The following is a 20,036-nucleotide window of genomic DNA, read 5'->3' as shown; positions in this document are numbered from 1 at the left end:
CTCCTAAAGGTTGTGGGTTCCATCCCAGTCTGGCATGAATGGGAGGCAACCAATCAATGTTTCTCTCTCACATTGATGTTTTTCTCTCTCCCTTTTTCTCTCTTCCTCTTCCTCTGTCTAAAATCAATAAGCATGTCCTCAGTTGAGTATTAAAAAAACAAAAACAGAATGGTGTAGAGCAGGAGGAAGAGTGGGGAGGGAGACAAGCAGCGCCCTTGCGGCTAAATGAACCTGCCTCTCCTGCTCTCCTGTTTCAGGAGTTCATGTCAGACGTCACTGTGTTTGTGGCTGTGAACTACGCCCCCATCTAGCATTTGGTCAAGAGACACGTGCTCTAGAGTCCAGGTACCTGCTTTCGTTGGAGAATGACTGGCAGTGTGACCTTGGGCAAGTAAGTATACCTCTCTGGACCTCAACATACCCATCTGTACAATAGGAATACAACAGCCCTTTCTCATTGAATTGCTGTGAGTGTTAAGTGAGTTAAGGTATAGAAGGTGCTTGGAACAGTGCCTGGTATGGTATAATAAATAAATGGTGAGCAATGACCATCATTATTATTTATCTTATATAGAACCTTAGGCAGGGATCAATAATAATAATACTTCTCATTGACTAAGCATTTATTTTTCTACAGTCTTTGTGCTTTGTCTTTATTATCTTACTTAATATTCTCAAGCACCTCTTTTTGCAGACAAAAGGCCTCAGAGAGGGTTGGTAAGCTGCCCAACAGCAGGGGTGAGGTGGCCGTTGCACCAAACCCAATCTTGCACACTTTGATGAGGAATATTGGATCCTGGTTCCTTTTACTTTCTACTCAAAGTGCCTTGTTTCCTTTAGAGCTGTGCTGGTAGACCTTTCTAGAACTGTGTGTTCAGTCTGGAAGTATGGTCAGCTCTTTAAAAACCTCGCAGCAGTTATATTAATAAACATGGCTCAGATAAGTACCAGGGAATTGGCCACCATAACCAAAGAATAGTCAGAGGAAAAGTACCCAAAGAATTTGTCTTCTAACATCAATAAGCAGGCGTGGGCACATGGGGATTGTGACTTGCTACCAGGGACATAGATGGTGACAGAACTGAGGACAATTGTGTATTCTCAATCTTCAGCTGCTCACACGGGGGCCCAGCAGTCCTGCTTCTGAGAAGCAGAATGGACAGATCTCACAACCCCTGTGAGATCACAGGCCAAGCAAGTGCACAGGCTTGCTGCTCCTACCAGGCTGTGCTGTGGGCTTCATCACTGCCAGTGAGGTGAGCATCGCCACATGTTCTAGCTTCTCTGGACCCATTTCACTTGCCTGTAAGAGTGGGATATGGATACTTACATTCCCAATTCCTTGAGGACTTTTTCTAATATTAATTGAAATAAAGAGCACAGCACCTGTAATACCGTAGATTGCAATTGGTTAGCACCCAACATTAACGATCACTCTTTAGGCTTAGACACAGCGTATTTAATGCTTTGTTTTTGGACAGAGTATATCACTTTCCCAAAGGATCTTGGAGAATATACTCTGATGCAAAAGGAAAGTGTAAAAAAAGAAGAATTTCCGAGAGGGCAGAGACACTGTTCAGAGGGCTAGTGGGAAGCTATGGGCTGCGCTTGGGATCCAGCTTCTGGTATCTCTCCTTGTAGACTGTGGTACCCAAGTGTTAAAGGAGCCTGAAATTTGGGGGGAGCATGATAGTACTGGGAGGTGAGAGAAGAAGGCTTCTTAGATGGGGAATAGGGTGGTCCTGTCTCTCCCTCCAGACGTAGATTAACAATGACTTAATTCCAGAAATATTGTCAGCAAGTAAAATAAATAGACTAATCACTGTGCGCAATTTGTATGTTAATGTATCTAGCATTGTTTCTAGTCTGACCCTTAAATATACGTTTAATCAATCTAGATGGATGAGTCATCCTGTTCTTAATTAATCTTTTTGGACATTTATAGAGAAAAGGCAAAGTCTTTACAAAGATCTTATAAATGTGTTTAACTTTAGGATGGATTTTTATTTATGTGCATAGCACAAGCAGCCGTTACTTGGAAATGATGGCTTATTTTGAATGTTCTCAGACCTTCAAAATGTTTTATTTCCACCCTTGAGGAGGGACTCAGGGGTGAGTTGAAAGGAAACACATGATGGCCATTTTCCATGGCACAAACTGGCTAACCTTTCCGGAGTGTACATGTTTGTTTGTATTTTATAGCATTGCAAGCAGAGAATGGGAGAAAGATACCGTGTCTTCGCTCTTCCAGAGGCTTGGTTGGGAAATGGTGTCACATCAGAGATTTGTCTTAGTTGGGATGACCCTGGGCTCAGTCCTTTGCCACAGAAATCATCACTATTACAAAAGCACTTCCCTGGATCCTAAAGGCTCTGGCTCTTACAACAAACACCAAGGCAGTGCCCAACTGCACTTGTTGTCATGGGCTTTTGTTGTCAGACATTGCTGAGGATCAACCATCTGCTGGGACTCTGGGGTTCATTTCTAGTGCTATTTGCTGTAGGGATTTCACTTAAATTGAAATCAGTTCCTCTAAGACACTAGGCTCTGTGTGTGTATTGCAGAGTGGCATTATCACTCATTCATCCAGCTCCTCTTGTCCACCAGCATTTTGTGCTCCAGGGTCAATTATTTTTCTACTTCTGTGGTCCAATTTTTAGCTTTTGGCATTCATGTGTATTGAGTCTCTATGTTGTAGGAGCCTTTGGGCTAGGTGTTGAGAATGCAGTAGTACATACTATATGTTTAGAATAATAAAAATTCCAGATATTGATAAGTGTCATTTTAAAAAAATTAAACAAGGTGCTGAGATAAGAATGGCATATTTGAGAGGCAGAGGTAATTCCAGTGTGGCTGGGAGTGGACAAGGCAAGGAGCAGGTTGAAATGCAGCCAGAGATGTGGGCAGGGGCCAGATCACAGAGGGTGTCAAGGGTATAATAAGGTATTGGATTTTACTTGAACTGCAGTGGGAAGCCATGGGAGAGTTTTAAGCAGGGGACTGGCATGATCTGATTTAGGCTTTAGGAAGATCTCTTTGGCAGTTGTGTAGAGCCTTGCTATTCAAAGCCTGGTCCAGTGGTGGGCCAGCAGTGTGAGCATCATCTGGGAGCTTGTTAGAAGAGTCTTGAGCCCTACCCAAGTCTTCTGAAGCAGGATCTGCTCTTTTAACAAGATCTATGTTTGAGATGTGCTTTTGCAGAGAAAGGATGGAGTAGGGCAAGGAAAAATCATCTCACAAGGTCCCCAACCTCACTGTCTTCTCAGGTATAGGAGGTAAATCCTAGATCTTAAAGGGCCAACCAAACTTACTTTCAAATTCCACTTCTGATTGAACCATTAACATAACTTTTTATTTGTTCACTTATTTCTCTAGTTCTTAGGTAACTCTTCTTTCCTTTTATCCATCAGTTGAACTTTTTTTTTTTTCTGGTGTTTCACTCATCTATTGGTTCTGTAATTCCCCAACCTTTAAGAAATGACCACTATTTCCATCATAAATGAAGTGGCAGTTGTATAAACTTCCCATACCTTAATAGAAAGATAACTGGATCCTGTTACAAGGTTGGTATAAGGTTGACATTCATATTTATAGACTAGCCATTATTACTATCAGGTCTAATGCTGTTGGCATGTATGTAAGTTAGGATTAGGTTTGCCTTTAATAGGTAAACTTATAACAAAGGCTTATAGATAGAAATGTATTCTTTCCCATTTCAAAATTTGGAGGTAGGCAGTTATTATGGAATTACTAGAGGCCTGGTGCATGAAATTCGTGCATGGGGGGGGGCAGTCCCCTCAGCCCAGCCTGCACCCTCTTCAATCCGGGACCCCTCGGGGGATGTCCAACTGCCAGTTTAGGTCCGATCTCCAGGATCAGGCTTAAACCGGCAGTCGAACATCTCTCTCACAATCCAGGACCACTGGCTCCTAACTGCTCACCTGACTGCTTGCCTGATTGCCCCTAACAGCGCCCCCTGCTGGCCTGGTCGCTCCCAACTGTCCCCCCTGCCAGCCTGGTCACCCCTCACTGCCCCACCCCTGCCGGTCTGGTTGCCCCAACTGCCCTCCCCCCCCACGGGCCTGGTCACCCCATGAAGCCTGCTGTTCGGTTGTTTGGTAGCCCGTCACTAACCCCCCTGCCGGCCTAGTCGCCCCATACAGCCTGTTCGGTCATTCGTTCAGTTGTGACGGTCGCTTAGGCTTTTATTATTATAGATTATGAAAGTTCTATCCCATGAAGATCTCAGGGATCCAGACTTGTTCTATCTTATTGTTCCACTGTGTTTGGCCTTTATTGCCAAGGTCACCTCATGGTCCAAGATGGCTGCTTTACCTTCAGCCAACATATTAAAATTCCAGCCATCAGGGAAGAAGGAATAAAAATGATGGTGCAAAGGAAGCACTGCAGCAGACTTTTCAAGAAGATTCCCCTTACAGAGTATTGGCCAGAATTTAGACAAATGGCCATAACTCTAATAAGTGCAGTCTTTGTTTTGGGTGGCTAGATACCCAGCTTAAAATCAGCAATCTCTTACCGTAGAGAAAGGGAAAGCAAGTATTAGGGAACAGCTAGCAGTTCCTAACACAGCATGTTTCAGGAATGTAATTTGACAGATCTAAATATATAATGGTACCTCCCCACTAAATTTAATCTAGGCTGAATATTTTGCACCATCATCTCATTATGGTGTTTTGTAATTCTTTCCACTTTTCTTTCCAAAAAAAAGAGGTGTCTGATTTAGCAAGAATGCATTTCTGAATTCAAAGTTGAAATGTGAAGATAATCCCCACCCACTTGAAATAGGATAAAAGAAAATCCCCTGAGAGTGGGAAATAGGCAAAGTTCTATTAACACATGTATCTTTTCCTGAGCTTGGTCTTTATGCAACAAAGGAATTGGAGGTAATCCACCCCCCGCCCCATCCTACAGTCAGTTCCTGACTCAGCAGCTGCAGGTGCTATTGTTACCACCAAGGCAATGAAAAGGGTGCAAACAAACATGGGACTTTCAGAGGACTCTATCCCATCCCTTAATTTAAAAATTTAGGTCTGGAAAGGGTATGTTTAAAAATTTTCAGTGCACTGGCTGGGAGGACAGGCTGTGGAATCAGCTAGGCCAGAGCTGAGCAATGAGCTGGTTATTTTTGAGCAAATAATTGCTGATCTCAGAACATATGCTAGTTAACTGGAGATAAATTACCATCACTGAAGGGTTCATTTTAAAATTAAATGAGAAATTGCATGTAAAGCCCTTAGCACAAAGCTTGTTCCCTTGTAAATATTCAAAAATAATGTTGGGTATTACAAATTCAGCCCAGATTACAGATTAAAAAAGAAGAAAGAAATCTAGCTGTCCTGGCTCAGGCTTCAGACTTTTCTAAAATCTCTCAAACAAGCAATAGCTGGTGTCAGCATGCCCCATACCTATTAATAAGAGGCCTAAGACCTGGCATTAGCACCAGCTTGCCTTGTTCACAGCTTGGCCTCGCCTGGGCAGTCCAAGCCCAATACAAGTAGCAGCCATCTGCAAATTGCCCTGTAGTTCCAGTGACCCCAGACAGTGGCTGACTTTGCATCTCCCAGGAGGCCCCAGAGCCAGTGCACCCGGCAGACTGATTACAACTCTACAAATCCACAAGTGACAAACTCAAAGGGCAAACTCAATGAGCACCAAAGCACTATTGAAGCAAGTACTGCTCCATAAGGGTGTCCCCTGCATAGCAGCTCTTCCACTGTAGTTGCAGCTGGTCCTCACAGCCAATTGGCCTAGAGGTCAACTCCCTTCAGTGACACCAACATCAATGCAGGCTCAACTACAATGAGATTGTGCACACAGCCCACACAGGAGGGCACCTAGAAAGCCCAGCTCAGATGACTATAGAGGCTGAGCCACTGGGCCCTACAGGGAAACTACTACATAGGGCCACTCTACAAATTCTAGGAGACATAGCAGTTCTACTTAATACATAGAAACAAATACAGAGAAGCAGCCAAAATGCAGACACAAAGAAACATGTTACAAATGAAAGAAATGAAAGCAAGCAAAATACTGGGTACAGAGTTCAAAACAATGGTTATAAGGTTGCTCAAGGACTTTAATGAGAGCTTTAAGGTACTCAGTGAGATTTTTAAGGATCTTAGTGAGAATTTCAAAGACATGAAAAAAAAAGACCAGTCAGAAATTGGGCATACACTAACTAAAATAAAGAATAATTGACAGGGATTCAACATTAGAGCAGAGGATTCTGAGAATCAAATCAACAATTTGGAATATGAGGCAGCAAAAAACACCCAACCAGAAGAGCAAAAAGAAAAAAGAATTCAAAAAAGTGAGGATAGTATAAGGAGCCTCTGGGACAATTTCAAGTATACTAACATTCACATTATGGGGGTGCCAGAAGGAGAAGAGAGAGAGCAAGATATTGAAAACCTATTTGAAGAAATATAACAGAAAACGTCCCCTGCCTGGTGAAAGAATAGACTTACAAGTCCAGGGAGAACAGAGCGTCCCAAACAGGAGGAACCAAAGACACATTGTAATTAAAATGCCAAGAGTAAAAGACAAAGAGAGAATCTTAAAAGGAGCAAGAGAAAAGTGGTTAGTTGCCTACAAGGTATGCCCATACAAATGTCAGCTGATATTTCAAGAGAAACTTTGCAGGCCAGAAGGGAATGCCAAGAAATATTCAACGTGATGAATAGCAAGGTCCTACAACCAAGATTATTCTACCCAGCAAAGCTATCATTTAGAATTGAAGGTCAGATAAAGAGCTTCACAGATAAGAAAAAGCTAAAAGAGTTCATCACCACCAAACCAGTATTACATGAAATGTTGAAGGGTATTTTTTAAGAAGAGGAGGAGGAGGAGAAAGAGGAACAAGAAGAGATAAAAAAAATATGAACAATAAAATGGCAATAAATACATATCTATCAACAATTGAATCTAAAAATCAAAATAAATGAACAAGGAATCTAATGAAAAAAACAAACTGATGAATAAAATAGAACCAGAGGCATGGAAACATGGAATAGACTGACAAATCTCAGAGGAAAGGGAGGTGGGGCAGTAAGAGATGAACCAAAGATCTTATATGCATATATGCATTACTTATGGACACAGACAATAGGATAGTGAAGGCCTGGGGCAGGGTGGGAATTGGGTGGAGGGGGGCAATAGGGGGACTTCTGTAAAACTCTCAATAAAAAAGATTTAAATATATATATGAAATCTATATTTTAAGGGGTCTTTTAGGGATATTCTCCTTTTATATTCATATTTGTTTATTCACCTATTGGACCACCCATTATTTCAATACTTATTTGACTCTTACTTTGTACCAGACCCTAGTAGGTACTATTTGCTGGAGAGGACAGGAAACCAAAACAAATAAAACAGCCCCTGTGCTAAAGGAGCTTACTGCTTAGTGGAAGAGAAAAGAACTAAACAAAATAATTATGTTCCAGTGAGAAAAACTAAAAAGTATAAAGTATTATTAAAATGAGAAGAGCCCTGGCTGGTTTGGCTCAGTTGTTTGAGTGTCACCCTGTGCACCAAAAGGTCACCAGTTCAGTTCCCAATATGGGCACATACCAAGGCTGTGGGTTTGATCCCCAGTTGCGGCTGCATGTGGGAGGCAACCTGTAGATGTTTCTCTCTCATATCGATGTTCTTCTCTCTCTCTTCCTCTCCCTCCCCCTCTCTCTCTAAAATCAATAAATACACACACACACACACACACACACACACACACACACACACACACACACACATTTTAATGAGAAGAGAGAATTAGTCATGATAAGTTTGCTGGGAGATAAGTCAAATGCCTAGTTCTCATACTATTAGAAAAGGTGTGAAGACTTAACAATAAATAGCCCATCCTCTTAGCAGAGTCCAAGGATACCTGCCATGGCTTTGATGATTCTGCAGGCCAACTGAGGAATATGAGAGACAAGCTAATAAAAACATCACCAAACTTCTAAAAGGAGACACAAAACACTTCTCATATTAAACACTGAAATAAATATGAGCTATATATACATTTCAGAAAGATATGAATATCCCAGCAGGTGTGGCTCAGTGGTCGAGCGTCAACCTATGAATCAGTTTGACTCCTGATCAGAGCACATGTCCTGGTTGCAGGTTCACTCCCAGAGGGGGCTGTGCAGGAGGCAACTGATCAATGATTCTCTCTCATCCTTGATGTTTCTAGCTCTCCCTCTCCCTTCCTTTCTGAAATCAATAAAAAAATATTTTTAAAAAAGAAAGATTAATAAAAACAAGTAAGATAATTATTTTCCAACTAGAAGCCTGGTGCACAAAATTCGTGCATGGGGGTGTGTGTCCCTTAGCCCAGCCTGCACCCTCTCCAATCTGGGACCCCTCGAGGGATGTCCGACTGCCTGTTTAGGCCCAATCCCAGTAGAAATGGGCAGTCAGACATACCTCTCACAATCCAGGACTGCTGGCTCCCAACTGCTCACCTGCTTGCCTTCCTGATTGCCCCTAAACACTTCTGCCTGCCAGCCTGATCACCCCCTAACCACTCCCCTGCCAGCCTGATTGATGCTTAACTGCTCCCCTGCCAGCCTGTTTGTCCCTAACTGCCCTCCCCTGCAGGTTTGGTCACCCCTAACTGCCCTCCCCTGCAGGGCTGGTCCCCCCCAACTGCCCTCCCCTGCAGGCCTGGTTTCTCCCCACCCCACCAACTGCCCTTCCCTGCAGGCGTGGTCGCCCCCAACTTCCCTCCTCTGCAGGCTTGATCACACCCAACTGCCGTCCCTTGCAGGCCTGATCCCTCCCAACTGCCCTCCCTTGCAGGCCTGGTGCATGTGGGAGGCAACCTGTAGATTGCCCTCCCCTGCTGGCCATCTTGTGGTGGCCATCTTGTGTCCACATGGGGGCAGGATCTTTGACCACATAGGGGCAGCCATCTTATGTGTTCGAGTGATGGTCAATTTGCATATTACTCTTTTATTAGATAGGATAGAGGCCTGGTGCACGGGTGGGGGCCAGCTGGTTTGCCCTGAAGGGTGTCCCAGATCAGGGTGGGGGTTCCCTTGGGTTGTGGGGTGGCCTGGGCGAGGGGCCTGTGGTGGTTTTCAGGCCGGCCACACCTCCCAAGTGGAGGCCCTGGGATCTGGGATTTATTTATCTTCTATAATTGAAACTTTGTAGCCTTTAGCAGAGGCCAAGGCAGGCAAGGGCTGCGGAAGGCTTGGCTTCCTCCATTGCCGGGGAAACCCAAGCCTCTTGCTTGCTCCATTGGTGCAGCCATCTTGGTTGGGTTAATTTGCATACTCTTTCCTGATTGGCTGGTGGGTGTGGCTTGTGGGTGTAGCTGAGTGATGGTTAATTTGCATATTACTCTCTTATTAGATAGGATATGCTGATTCCAGTTCAGGGTCTTGGGTAGATGAAGGCCTCTCCTGCCAGAGGAGGTGGGGGAGTGGGGCATGATGGGATCCACTTTGGAGAGGTCACCCTTCTATTGCTGGGCACACACTCCCAAAGATTGGGACAATTCAGATATGCTAATTCATCTCACATGCACATCTTTGGGATTGGGGAGAAAACCCACACAGATAACAAAAACAAACAAACAAACACACACACATAAAAGCAAAAAACCCTCAAAACAACTTTTTGTTTTTTTACACCAGATATTGGCCCTAGCCAGGAATTAATTTTTTCTCTCATCAACATTATAACTAAAGCATGCTATTTGAGTTTCTATTGATAATGATTCTAAAATTTATCTTAGTTTCAGAAACTTGAATATGTGAAGATAAGTGAGAGCTTGTGTAACAATTGAGGAAAATAGTAATTGAAGGTAGTAAATTACCTGAGTATTGATAGATGATATAATGTTGAGTTGGTGAGCCAGCTGCAGACCTGCAGACTAGAGCCCCAGAGGGGAAATTTCAATTAAGAAAATCTTTTGCATCACATTGGGAGCAACTCATTCCCACGGAAGGGTCTGGTGCTAAGGAGGACTGGCATCAGGTTTTGGGGTGTGGACCTGTTTTGGGATTCCCATGCCTGAATGCTAACCTCTCATCTTCCTCAGTTGGCCTGCAGAATCATCAAAGCCAAGGCAGGAACCCTTGGACTCTGCTAAGAGGATGGGCTACTGTAACGTCTTCACACCCTTTCTAACAGTATGAAAACTAGGCATTTGACTTGTCTCCCTGCAAACTTATCATAACACACACATACATTTCAACTTGTAGCTTCCCATCGCTCTTAGGATAAGGATCAAAACTTGTAATGTTGCCTAAAAGGCTGGAGTAATCTAGTTCTCACCTACCTCTGGAGCCTTATCCCTTCGATCTCAGAGACAAATTCCGGGGCTCCATCTCTATAATTTCTGCTTTGTTAGGGCGGGTGTGGGTCTTAGGAATTTGCATTTCTGATGAGTTCCTAGGTGCTGCCACCGCAGGGAATAACAGTACTTTGAGAACCACTGTACTCAGATGATCCTGTTTGACAATTTGGGGTGGAAATAAGGATTTTCCCCAAACTTACCATGTTCCTTTTTGACTATCTGACCCTGTCTAAACAGCATGATTAGTTCCTCCCAGGAGAGCAAGCCCATGATCATTTTTATGTGTCTATACCCAAGTTTTTTCTTAATCATGCCTATATGAAAAACCTAAAATGCCCCCTCCTTCCTTAAGCAATTGGAAACTCTCTCCGCCCTCAATGTCCACAGACTGAAGAGCTCACTCTGGGAACTGACCAGCTCCCAGGGAGCCTCGTGGTTGTCCTGGAGCATTGGATAAGCAGCGTGGTTTACAGGTGCCTGGCACTTGCTAGTGGCTCTTCCAGCATTGTGCCATTTAACCCTCATGCCACCCTGTGGGCGATCACTCCTACCTCTGGAAGGGAATAGAGCCTGGGAAGAGGCTAAGTAGCTTCCCTCTTCACTGAACAAGAATCCAGGCCAGCCAATCTGACCCCAGGCCTAAATCTCAGCAGTTCAGTGGTACCATCTATTAGGTGAAACCCCACGAGAGAAGTAAACTGTGGTGTCTCCACAGACACACCCTAAAGAAAACAATGAAAGGGCTGATTCCTGAGTACCTATTAATCAGACAGAAGCAAAAATCCCTCCCACAGCACGTCGCTATTTATGCCCGCGTTGCTGGAGAGAATTTACACCATCCATTATTTTGATGGGTGCTGGAGGGAGGATAAGGATGAGATCAGCCCCAAGTGGATCCAGAAATTATTGGCAAATACAGCTGTGGAGGGTGTGTTTTGTACTTTCTTCAACCTTTCACTGAAGATAAATAGCATGACAGTAAGCAGTTATCTGTTTGAATATGCAGCCCCAAATAAAAAGTCTTACAATGGGAAAAATGAAGACGAGCAGGAAGAGAGGAAGCAGATAAAGGTGAGTGCCGCATCTCTCCCTCCTCAGACACAGCCAATAGGGTGTCATATTTCTAGCTCATGAAATGACTGCCACTCAAGCTATTTTTAAACTTCTGACCCCAGGTTTGTTCCCAGGCAATGAAAAAGCAACCCGAGGTTTGTCTGTATGCATTGATAAAAGGTAATTTTTTGTTTTTACTTCCAGATAGCTATAGACAACAGCATGGGAATGAGCTAAAACTGAAGAATGTCTATAAACAGTTGGGCTGGGATGACAAGAGCGTGGTGGGCTTTCGCCACTTTTGCTCCTGTAGAAGGTTGTGTGTGTAGATTTGCTCCGCAACCTGCCAGGCAGTTTCATGTGGGTTAGGACCTGACTCCCATGTCCTTTGTATTTATTGTTTTAGAATCACTGGCCCCAATAAGTCTTCTTATTCAGCATGGGTTTCCAGTAAATGGCAAAGGCCCCTTAAATCTGTCTGCAGTTTTGGAACAAACTGGCCCAAAGCCTTCATAATAACCATGGGTGGGCATTTGTTGAAGGGTTCACTGTCATGTTTATTTACTCAGTTCAAAGGTAGGAGGTTCCCTGACAGCTCCGGGAATGAATGCAGATGCTATGATGATCAGCAGTTGAAAGCCAGTGAAAGCTAAATGGTTGGGCTTGGAGGAAGCTGGCTGGAACCATAACCCAGCCAAGGTCAGTGTGGAATGCTATTATTATTTCATTAGCATTATCATCATCACAATTATTTCCCAAATTACCCGTTAGTGGGTCCAATGTACTTTCACGTTGTAACTAAGACATAGATCACTTCTCTCAGCAGTCATTAGAAAGGTCCCAGGCAGATGTCAACCTGCCAGTTCTAAATCTAACCTTGATCTTCTCCAGTGTTTGCTCTGCTTTTATTTATGTGTCTGCATAGAATTTGCCTTTAAACTTTTTCTCATGGAATGTAAAGCCACAATTAGTGTTATTATGTATTCAGGTGTTCATAGCTTTTATATTCATGGATAGAGGTTTAAAAAACATTTTCCAGTATTATTTTGATATAGATGGTTCCACTACGCTGAGACATTTCTCATAATAACACTGTTGAAGGGGTTGGAGTTTTCTCCCTTGCCTTTTGCTCTGAGACTTGGTTTTTCTTTGACAAATTCCGCCTGGAATAATTTTAGCTTTAGAGGTGGATGGAGGTAAAGTACCTGAGGTGTAGTCAGTCATCAGTACAGTTTAGCTCCTTTCCCATTTCTCCACTTCAGCTATGTTTTCATTCTTCTGATCCCAAATTCATGCAGTGACTTTAGATTTGGAAGGAGAGTTAATATATACCCAGTTTGCACAGATAATGGGTTGACTTTCTTTTATTTGCCAGTTGAAAAAATCTGAGAGTTTTTTTTTAGCTCAAGTGCTGTTCCAGGCCCATTCTCTATTCTCATAACCCAGCAGAGTGCTTGGCTCATAAAAGGTGCAGTAAATGATAGTTGAATTAAGTTGTCTCATTTCTAAATAGCTCTAAGTGCCTCAGTAAATACAGAATGATAGAATAAAATAAAATAACTGAATGTTAGAAAGGTTATCATTTTAAAGATAAGGAAGCAGGTATGAAGAGATGATGTGACTTGTCCAAGGTCACAGAGTCAGAGCTATGGGGATTGGATTCAGGACATACCATACCAATATGAGGCTTTGCCTGCCACAACTTTCATTTATAACCACAAATATTTATAAGGGTATCAGATTTTCCTTAAAAATCATATATTGCCCAAAATTCACATGATGAAATTTGAACTCCCAGTCCCTCAGATATGACCTTATTTGGAGAGAGGGTCTTAATAGAGGCACTCAAGTTAAAATGAGGTCATCGGGGTGGACCCTAATCCATTATGACTGGTGTTCTTTCAAAAAGGAAATTTGAACACAGAGATGCGCCTAGAGGGAAGATTATATGAGCAGACATAGGAAGAAGGTGGCCATCTACACGCCAAGGAGAGAGGCCTGGAACAGGTCCTTCCTCACAGCTTCAGAAGAAACCAATCTTGCCAAACGCATTATTTTTGACATTTATTTTGATTAAGCCACCCAGCCTGTGGTACTTCATTACAGCAGCCCTAGCAGACTAAAACAAATTTTGGTATTAGTTTCTGAGGGTTGTAACAAACAAACAAACAAGCTGTGGCCTGGGTGGCTTACACAACAGAAGTGTACTGTCTCAGTTCTGGAAACTAGAAGTCCAGAATTAAGATGTCAGCAGGGTTGGTTCCTTCTGAGGGCTTAGGGGGAAGGACAGGTTCCAGGTTTCTCTTCTGGGCTTGTTGGCCATATTCATGTTTAATGCTATTCTCAGCATCTTAGTGTCTTTTCCCTTTGTATGTTATGAAATAAGTAAAACTATTCTTTCCTTCCTTAGGCAAATACAAGGCAATATTAGGACTTTTCAGGTTTGCCTCTCTGTACTTCCACAAAATTTTATTTACTGTGTAAAGTTTACAACAGCATTTTTATTCCTTTTGCCCTGTCTCCATACTTTACCTTCTTTCCTTTCTCACTCCTGAGCTGACTCCAGGTCCCTTTCATTCAATTGCTTTTCCCCAAGTCCACTTCCTGTATGTTCATATCAGAAATGAAATGTCTTAACATTCATTTGTCAGCTCACAGTTCTATAGATCAGAAGTCTCAGGTCTTACACCTGGGCCTCACAAGGCTGAGATTAAAGGTGTCAGCCAGAGCAGAGTCTTATCTGAAGACTCTTGGAAGAATCTAGTTCCAACGTCATTCCAGAACCGTTTCTTGCATCTGTGAGACCAACCTTTTCTTGCTGGTTGTCATGTGGGGATTTGCTGTCAGCTGCTGGAGGCCATTCCCAGGTCCCTTCCCCTCAACCTCATCCAACTTCAAAGCCAGCAACAGAATATCTCTCTTACATCATATCCTTTTCATACTTTGAATATCTCTGATTTTCCCTTCTGCCACCAGCTGGAGAAAACTCTCTGATTTTAATGAACTCATGTGATTGGGTTAGGTCCATCCAGATAATCTCCCTGTTTCAAGGTCAACTGCTTAGTAACCTTAATCACATCAACAAAATCCCATTTACTGTGTAATCATGAGACTAACATTAGGGAGTGAAGGTCTTGGGAGTCACCTTAGAACTTTCCTACCACACCCTGCTACTCAATCTAAGGAAAAACAGTGGGTAAGAGACAAAAATCAATAGTTTTATCCATTTGCTGGCAATGGGGGCATTCGAAAGTTAACTGGCATTTGAAATCTAAGGACAAAGTTAGAAAAAAATGTTCATATGAGGAAGGCCATGTTCTTTGATCCATATTATTTATTAATCATAATTGTAAGAGTAGCTGTTATTTATTAAGGGCCTATTATGAGTCAGCCACTTTGAAGGAGGCAGTGTTGGCATTATTTTGAGTTTTAACAATGATTCTCCAAAATGAATTGCATCAAAGAGGAAACAAATACTGAGAAGCTTAATAACTTGCACAGGTGCTAGTAACATAGACAAAATTCAAACCCATGTCTAGACAGTGCATGGCCTATGTTCTTTTGAGAACCACATGCTTCCTTCTTGCCAGGAAAGCCATGACCTTGCATGGCTTTTCTCTGTAGAGGACAGCATCATAAATGCAACCTGCCTGATGAGGTGATTTTCTGATAAAATTAAGGTGATTCCATAGATGCCACCATGAAGCAGGTATCTTAGAATCTGAAACTTGGGAAGATTATACTGTTTTATAAAAGTATGCTGAAGTGAAGAAGGCTGATGGATGGTGAAGGCAAAATAAAATAGGAGTATGAGCCCTGACCGGTTTGGCTCAGTGGATAGAGCGTCGGCCTGCGGACTGAAGGGTCCCGGGTTCGATTCCGGTCAAGGGCATGTACCTTGGTTGCAGGCACATCCCCAGTGGGGAGTGTGCAGGAGGCAGCTGGTCAATGTTTCTCTCTCATCGATGTTTCTAACTCTCTATCCCTCTCCCTTCCTCTCTGTAAAAAATCAATAAAATATATTTTAAAAAAATAGGATTATGATAAAAAGGGAGATTCAGAGTAGCATTCTGGGTTGATATTTCTCCATTTCCCTGGGGGGAAGAATGACCCAGTGCTTAACTAGGAAAGACTTTGGAAAACAAAAGTGTAATTAAACAAACTGTACTCAGGCTTGACAGCAACGCTGTCTTTAATGTCTAACTCCTCTGTTCAAACTCACGTCTATCATTTGGTACCTATTTTTCAAGTAAGAGGCTTTGTCTAGAAAATTAAGCTTTGTTCTGGTGTAAGATGCTTTCTCCCTTCTTTTACCTCTTCTTTATTAAATCATTCAGCCAATCAATAAACACTTAGTGAGCACTGACTATGTTCCAGGTATTTATTAGACATGGAAGATAGGCTATCATCTGTGCCTTCTAAAAGCTTCAGGCTTGGCAAATTATTTTATACTAGAGGCCTGGTGCATGAAATTTGTTCATGGGTGGGGGTGTGGGTGTCCCTCAGCCCAGCCTGCACCCTCTCCAATCTGGGACTCCTTGAGGGATGTCCGACTGCCCATTTAGGCCCGATCCCACTGGGGTTGGACATCCCTCTCACAATCCAGGACTACTGGCTCCCAACTGCTCGCCTGCCTGCCTGATTGCCCCTAACCACTTCTGCCTGCAAGCCTGATCACTCCCCAACCACTCCCCTGCCTGCCTGATAGATGCCGAACTGCTCCTCTGCCGGCCTGATTGCCCCTAACTGTCCTCCCCTGCCGGCCTGGTCACCCCTACCTGCCCAAACTTGCCAACGTGGTCGCTCCTAACTGCCCTCCCCTGCCAGCCTGGTCGCCCCCAACTGTCCTCCCCTGCAGGCATAGGTTGCCCCCAACTGCCCTCCCCTGCAGGCCTAGTCCCCAACTGTTCTTCCCTGACAGCCTGGTCAGCCCCAACTGCCCTCCCCTGCAGGCCTGCCTCCCGCCCCCGCCAACTGCCCTCCCCTGCTGGCCTGATCACCCACAACTGCCCTCCCCGGTGACCATTTTGTGTGTTGGAGTGACAGTCAATTTGCATATTACTCTTTTATCAGATAAGATTATTTCACCAGGTTACACACAAACCAAGAAAATAAGATCAAGTTGACTAGTGGTGACATTCAGAAATACTGGTGGGACCAGTGGAAACTGGACAGATTGAAGTTGAAGAATAGTCTTTGAGAATTGTTTCCAAGTTCTAATCCAATGCTGTCCAACAAAACTTTCTATGATGAAATAAATGTTCCAGGCCTGCACTATCCAATATGGTAGCCAGTGGCCACATATGGCTATTGGGGCTTAAGATGTGACTAGTGTGACTGAGGAAGTGAATTTAACATTTCACTTAATTTAATCACTTTATATATAGATAGTTACCCATAGTCAGTGCACTGCCCTTGCATTGGACGGCACAGAAAATGCACACATAGCTGATGGTCTTCATTCTATCAGTTGCTTTGAAACCTTTACTACCCTCCTCCTTCCTGACTTTTAAATGTATTTTATCCAGTATCTGGGTTATTTCCTCATGTAAATTCACTCTCTCAGATTAGTTTCTGGTATCAGTGTAAACATACTGCAAACCAAACGATTTTTAGAGATGGTATCATAAAGCAAAACAATATATTTTTAAACAAGCTGGAGAAGGTTATCAGACTTACAAGCATACCAAGGACTGGGAAACAATTAGTCGGATTGCGTCATTTTAATCCCGTGTCTGGGTGTTCTAAGCAAACGCATCTCCTGCCATTTGACAGAAGTTGCCAACGTTTGCCCTCTTGTCTGTTGAGAAAACATGCCAAATATGCTTCGTTTCATCCTGTTTAGACAGTTGTTTTAATGCCCTTTCCTGATGTTATCCTTGAACACACAATTAACAGATTTCTACTAAGATGCCAGCTGCAATGAGAATTGTCTGCCTGTCACTTATATGTTGCGTCAACCCTGGCTCACTTACACTGCTTGGCAATCAGATTCTATAATGACTTTAAGCTGTTCTGTCCAAACAATAAAATCTATGGAATTTCAGTCCAACCAAGTTTTTTCTTTTCTTTTTTTCCCGGGCAAATTGACCTCTTCTGTTCTTAGCCTCCACCGAGACTGCTATGCCACTCTTAATAGCCTATGAAAGTTTTATGGGTTCTTGACCATTTTTGCCTCTCTGAGGGCATTTTGATGCCAAAAGATATCAGAGAAACATTCTAATTTCTTTCAGCCAATGGCTGGTCTTTGCTGGCTGCTTTATTAAATGGGTGTGCATTTCTGGGAAGGAGCCCTGAGATTTTCTGGCACAGTAAGATGAACTATATATTGAGGCTGTTGTTTCAGATTCCAGCCATCGTCCTTTTCAGTTCAGCAAACTAATAAGAATGTGCCCTTTGGGCATGGCACCACAAGTCCAGAACAGGGCCCCTCTCTCTCAGGATCAAGTGAACAATACTAGTAGTTGCACTTAATGAGGATTTTTGAAAGAACTGTGGGCTCTCCAAAGCCATTTTTAAATAATTTAAAAATTACTCATATAATATGTAACTTTAGAAAATATTAAATATAGAATGTGCAATGAAGATAATAATGTATATGTCCTATGACCTAGCAATTTCATCTTCAGGCATTGATCATGGAAAATATTTACATATGTGTAGGCACATTAAAGGAAGAGAACACCAGCCCTTGAGACTTGCAAGGTTTAGGACCATCTACATCAAGCATGTCAAACTCAAAGGCTAACAGGGGCCAAATAAACGAGGCATGTGGTCCACGGACTGCGACTTTGTTTGACATGCTTGATCTATATGTTCATTTGTAGGGTGATTGATTAAACTATCATAGGGCATTTCTATAATGGAATAATTTTCAGACAATTAAAAAGATGACAGATTTATATATAAATGCTGATATTAAATGACTAGAGGCCTGGTGCATGAAATTCATGCACGGGGGGGGGGGTATCCCTCAGCCCAGCCTGCACCCTTTCCAATCTGGGACCCCTCGAGGGATGTCCTCGCCTGCCTGCCTTCCTAATTGCCCCTAACTGCTTCTGCCTGCCAGCCTGATCACCCCCTAACCACTCCCCTGCCAGCCTGATTGATGCCTAACTGCTCCCTTGCCAGCCTGTTTGCCACTAAATACCCTCCCCTGCAGGCCTGGTTCCCCCCAACTGCCCTCCCCTGCAGGCCTGGTCATACCTAACTGCCCTCCCCTGCAGGCCTGGTCCCCCCCAACTGCCCTTCCCTGCAGGCCCGGTCACCCCCAACTTCCCTCCTCTGCCGGCCTGGTCACCCCTAACTGCCCTCCCCTGCAGGCTTGATCACCCCCAACTGCCCTCCCTTGCAGGCCTGGTCCCTCCCAACTGCCCTCCCCTGCTAGCCTGATTGCCCACAACTGCCCTCCCTTGCAGACCTGGTCCCTCCCAACTGCCCTCCCCTGTTGGCCATCTTGTGGTGGCCATCTTGTGTCCAGATGGGGGCAGTCATTTTTGACCACATGGGGGCAGCCATCTTGTGTGTTGGAGTGATGGTCAATTTGCATATTATTCTTTTATTAGATAGGATAGAGGCCTGGTGCACGGGTGGGGGCCAGCTGGTTTGCCCTGAAGGGTGTCCTGGATCAGGGTGGGGGTTCCCTTGGGGCATGGGGCGGCCTGGGCGAGGGGCCTGTGGTGGTTTTCAGGCTGGCCATGCCCCCTGGCGACCCAAGCAGAGGCCCTGGTATCTGGGATTTATTTATCTTCTATAATTGAAACTTTGTAGCCTTAAGTGGAGGCCAAGGCAGGCAGAAAGCTTGGCTTCCTCCATTGCTGGGGAAACCCAAGCCTCCTACTCTCTCCATGGCTGCAGCCATCTTGGTTGGGTTAATTTGCATACTTGCTCCTGAATGGCTGGTAGGCGTGGCTTGTCGGTGAGGTGGAGGTATGGTCAATTTGCATATTGCTCTTTTATTAGATAGGATATTTAGACTGAATTAAAAGTGGGGGGGGGGCAAGGTGCCAAACAGTGTATTGCGTTTGTATCCTCAAAAGGTTTATTTATACCAAGAAAAACCCAGATACTCATGTATGTGCTTGTGCATGTGGAAACATTTTGGAAGAAGACCCAAGAAACTGTTAAAAAGTTATTTAAAGGAGATAGACTTATTTTACTTGGTGTTCCATTTGTACTGTAATTTTTTAAAATCAGCAGCATGTTTTAATTTTTCCAGCTACTTAAAAACAATAAGATTCATCTGTAAGCCCACTACTCAGAAAATGTTTTATTATTTTGGAGAATATTCTTTTAGACTTACTTTTGTTCATATGTGTCATATGTTAGTGTACTACAGCCATGATGTGACTCATTTTCTGACCAAATAAAAACCCCTCATGTTAATAAATACACTTTATCTTTTGTTTTGTTTTAATAAACTTCATCGACAATAAAGTGCGAAGACAATAAAATCCACCCATTTGAAGTACATGGAGTTTTGACAAATATGGACAAATGTGAACATATCATTTTTAATGGTTGCATAGAAGTGCTCCTTACTGGACAGTAATCTGTCTTCCTGATCGTAGAGACTAGTTCAGGGATAGGTCCATGAACCACATCAGCCCAAACTAAGCCATTCCTGGAATTTCTGGTGGAAATACCATATTTA

The 20,036-nt window shown here is 43.4% G+C and overlaps 1 long non-coding RNA gene across 2 annotated transcripts in view; it reads left to right on the top strand.

Moving 5' to 3' along the window:
• Positions 1-20,036, top strand: part of LOC308249740 — a 67,462-nt gene that overhangs the window by 2,432 nt on the left and 44,994 nt on the right. For both annotated transcript variants that reach the window (XR_013960769.1, XR_013960770.1), the window contains 2 exons: positions 258-391; positions 1,113-1,256. This is a non-coding gene — a long non-coding RNA (uncharacterized lncRNA). The remainder of the gene's footprint in view (positions 1-257; positions 392-1,112; positions 1,257-20,036) is intronic.

This window comes from Plecotus auritus, assembly GCF_963455305.1.
Source record: "Plecotus auritus genome assembly, chromosome: 6".
In the NCBI taxonomy this organism is placed as follows: Eukaryota; Metazoa; Chordata; class Mammalia; order Chiroptera; family Vespertilionidae; genus Plecotus; species Plecotus auritus.
Note: the sequence above shows the minus strand (reverse complement) of the source record. Positions and strands in the feature narration are given on the sequence as shown.